The 4,332-nt window shown below is 48.2% G+C and overlaps 1 non-coding gene across 1 annotated transcript; it reads right to left on the bottom strand.

The window, feature by feature from the left end:
• Positions 1 to 2,714: 2,714 nt before the first annotated feature.
• On the bottom strand, positions 2,715 to 2,818 carry LOC114099439 (U6 spliceosomal RNA). The gene has a single exon (XR_003583899.1). It is a non-coding gene; the product is annotated as a U6 spliceosomal RNA (small nuclear RNA).
• Positions 2,819 to 4,332: the final 1,514 nt, after the last annotated feature.

Genomic DNA, 4,332 nt, shown 5'->3' with positions numbered 1-4,332 from the left:
TGTGGTGTAAGTGGGCATCCCCCCCCAGGAGGGTTCCAGGAAGCTTGTCTCTTTCACAGCAGGTAAAACATTTCCTGGAAACCCCCAGCAGCCTTCCCCTCATGGTGTTGAACTGGGTCACATGGCCACTCAGCCACAGGGGAGGCTGGAAAAGCAAATTCCTGGCAAAGCTGAATGGGATTGCCAAAAACAGATTTAGACAAATGATTTAGGCCCAGGCTGGGAACAGAGTGGCCTCCCCTGCCAAAAAAAAAAAAAAAAATGAGCCCTCTTCACATGAAAGAAGAAAATGACTAACAAAGTCCACCCTAGAGATCTTGTTCCATTTATTATCTCCTCTTGAACAGGGCAGAGGCTACTTGTCCCTCATTCCACAGAAATAGTGTTTAGATAAACGCTTGATTGGCCTTAAAGTTGACATTTCCCAGCCTTCTTTGCAGCCCAGTGCAGCCATATGACCAGTTTCTGAGAATGGATTGAAAGAGGAAGAAACAAAGCTGACCATCTAGTATTAAGGATAAAGGTCATGTCCTCTCTTGTCCTCATTCCAGTGGTTGAAATGTGGATGTGTGGAGGCAGGGCATCTGGACCAACCTGACCATTTCAGACCTTCATGTCCTTATGTGACGGAGTAACAGAGAAGGAGCTGAGGCCCCTGAAGGTTTTGCGGCACAGGACAGCCACCCCAGCTCAGGCTTTCCCAGGAGAGGGACCAACTGTAATCTCCTGTCATGTTTCCAGCACTATTATTTTGCAGCAACACTTGTATCTGAACAGATCCAATTGCCTCCAATCCCATCTCTCCCCAGTCTCTCCCTGGGCCCTGGGTTCTCTCTCATTCACCTTCAGTCTTTCTCTGTGTTAGTCAGGGCAACAGATTCAACTCTTGGCTGATTTAAGTAGAAAAAGCAGTTTATAAACCAGTGGGGAAGGTTGTAGAGTCATCAGAATCAACCTCTATTGCCACAATAATGTCACATAAACAATCATCAACCTCAGCCGCATGTAACAGATGATCATGTCTTTTGTTCACAAGTCTGTGGAGTTCGGCTTCTTCGGGGCTGGGCTGATCTGGGCTGATCTCAGCTAGACTCATTTGAGTGTCTGGGATCAACTGCTGGTGGACCAGGCAGCTATTGATTTTGGCTGAGCTCATTCTTATGTCCCAGGCTGACTGGCTGTTGGCTGATCTAGGATGGCCTCTTCTGGGCTAACTCAGGGAGACTTGGCCTAGCTCCCTGTTTCTCTCATCATCCGGCAGGCGAGCCTAGACACGTTCTCACGGCAATGGCAGAGGGCAGCAGCGAGAGCAAGCCCAATTACACAAGTGCTTTTCAAGCCTCTGCTTGTACAATGTTTACTAGAATCCCATTGACCAGAGCAATCACTAGGGTGAGCCAGAAAGGGAAGGTCCAACGAGTTGAGGCCCTGCAGGGGAGAGCTGAGGCCGTTCCGCAACCAGTCTAGGGTGGGAGCCAACATCACACCGCCAAGCCAAGCCACTGAAGACGCTGCCACTGCCCCGACGGGCATTTGACTCCATAGTCACACCGAGAGTCCTTTTGGCACCAGACCCCGGGTGTTGTGCTGCCCTAACTGTTCTCCCAAACTGAATGCTGCTGTCACTCCTGGCACTGCCCATCCACAGGCAGACTCTTTCTGCTTCTGCTTCTTTGCATCACAAGCTCCTGCTGATTCCAAATGTAGAATGGGCATTTCTTTCTTTCTTTTTTTTTTTTTTTGGTACCAGGGATTGAACCTAGAGGCACTTAACCACTGAGCCACTTCCCCAGACCTTTTTTATACTTTATTTAGAGACAAGTTCTGGCTAAGTTGCTAAATTGCTAAGGCTAGCTTTGAACTTGCAGTCCTCCTGCCTCAGCCTCCCAAGCCTCTGGGATTACAGATGTGAGCCACTGTGCTCAGCTGGGCACATTTTATTAATAGAGTCCGTGACTTAGCTTTCACAGGAAGGGTGGGAAAGTGAGTAGCTGGTATTTTTGGCAGCAATACCAAGAAGTGAGTTCTGCTTCTCACATCGTCATAAGACAGGAACCTCTCCATATAGAGGAAAGGGGGTTACCCCACTGGAGCTCAAAAACCAAATCAGAACAACAATCATGGTGATGATGGTGATGGGGAGGAGGAGGAGGAGGAGAAGGAGGAGGAGAGGGAGGAGAGGGAGATCCTCCAGTCACTCATTCTCTTCACAGTCGAGCTCTTTTTTTTTTTTGCAGTACTTGTGATTGAACCCAGGGGTGCTCTACCACTGAGCTGTAGCACCTCCCCAGCCCTTTTTACTTTTATTTATTTATGTATTTTTGGTACCAGGGATTGAACCCAGGGTGCTTAACCACTGAGCCACATCCCCAGCCTTTTTTTATATTTTATTTTGAGACAGGGTCTCACTGAGTTGCTGAGGCTGGCTTTGAACCTGCGATCCTCTTGCCTTAGCCTTCCAAGCCACTGGGATTGCAGGTGTGCACCACTACACCTGGCTGAGAAGCTTGGTCTTTGTAAAGCAGTGGGACAGGTGATATAAGCAGAGGTGCATGCCATACAGTGATGTGTAAAGGAACTCTTGAGAAACACATGCCTCAGCATTCCCCCACCTATCTTAGTGCATTTTCTGTTGCTAGAGCAAAATATCTGAAGTTGGGTACTTTATACAGAAAAGAGGTTTCTTTTTCTTTTCTTTTCTTTCTTTCTTTCTTTTTAATATGAAACGCTTCAGGAATTTGCATGTCAGCCTTGCGCAGGGGCCATGCTAATATCTGTATCATTCCAATTTTAGTATATGTGATGCCAAAGAGAGCACCAGAAAAGATGTTTCTTAAGCTCACAGGTCTGGGGTTTCAAGAGCATGGCACCAGCATCTGCTCAGCTCTGATGAGGATTCAAGATAGATAGCATCACGGTGGCGGGAGCGCGTGCGGGAGTGGTGAGCAGAGCGCCAAGAAGGAGGTTGCCCGGGAGGTGCCGCGCTCCATTCTATCATCCTATTCTCCTGGGAACCAGCCCAGGCTCATGACAACTGCATTAATTCCCTCCAAGGGCCGTGCCCCTGTGACCTAATTACTTCTGCTAAGCTCCACATCTCAATGGTCCACCACCCCAACACCCCACACTGGGGACCACGCTTCCAGGACATGAGCCTTTGGGGACACACTGAAACCCTGTCCTAACCATAGCACCACCCGGGTGTTTACACACCAGCTTCTGAGGGTCATTGTCTGCGGGCAACTCCAGGGAGGAATGAGCTCCTAGGCATTTCCAGGGTGCCCTGAGCACGGGTAGGATAGTTTTCTTGGGAGCTGGGTGCGAGCCTTTGGGAAAAAACAATGTCCTGAGCACACGGAGAGGCTGAGGATGTGGACGAGGCCCCGACAGCACCGCCTACCTGGCTTCTCAGGTGGAACGTCTCGTGAACCTTTAGAGTTCTGGGTGCTTTTCATCCTCTGCCCAGATGCTTTTCTCTCCCTCTCTCCCTGGTAAACTCCTAATCACCCTTCAATACCTTTTGCAGCTTGCGGAGAGGAAGCTGTTTCCCAAGGATACAGCACACACCCATTTGCATTACTTGTCACACTGCTTTACCTTCCAGCAGGACATCCCTACTGGATTGTGCCCTTGTAGAAGGTGAAGACGGTTTGCTCACAGCCTACCATATAGTTTGGTGCCTGGGATACAGAAGATGCTCAATAAAATCTAGGGGGATGGGAGAATTAACAACTTCTTGCTACAGAGTATGGCACTTATCTAAGGCAGCACTGCATTAATCTGAGGCAACATTATACCAGCTTTTGTGTCCTTCTCACCTCTATGGCATTCCTCTTCCTTCATTCACCCAACGCCCTCCTCTTTCTCCCTACTGTAATATCTCAATCTGCTGCTAGATACTTCTCTTATCTCAAAGGAGCACAAGAAATAGGAAACCTGGTGTGATGTTCATCTTTGCCACTGACCAGCTTGGGGGACTCAGTCTCCTCATCTGTAAAATGAACTTGAATGTCTGTGTTCATTATCTATCTATCATCCATCCATCTATCTATCTATCTATCTATCTATCTATCATCTATCTATCTATCTTGCTTTTTGTTGAACTAGGAATCAAACCCAGGGGTACTTTTAACACTGAGCTATACCAACAACTCTTGTTCATTTTTTATTTTGAGGCAGGGTCTCCCTAAGTTGCCCAGCCTCGCCTCAAACTTGTTAACCTCCTGCCTCAGCCTTCAGAGTAACTGGGATTACAGGCCTCCACCACCACACCCAGCCTCTCTGTCAATTATTAAGGAGCTCTGAAGGAACATTTCTAGAAGGATGACACAC

The sequence above is a fragment of the Marmota flaviventris genome, chromosome 6, assembly GCF_047511675.1.
Source record: "Marmota flaviventris isolate mMarFla1 chromosome 6, mMarFla1.hap1, whole genome shotgun sequence".
Classification (NCBI taxonomy): domain Eukaryota; kingdom Metazoa; phylum Chordata; class Mammalia; order Rodentia; family Sciuridae; genus Marmota; species Marmota flaviventris.
This window is presented reverse-complemented; position numbering and strand designations above follow the sequence as displayed.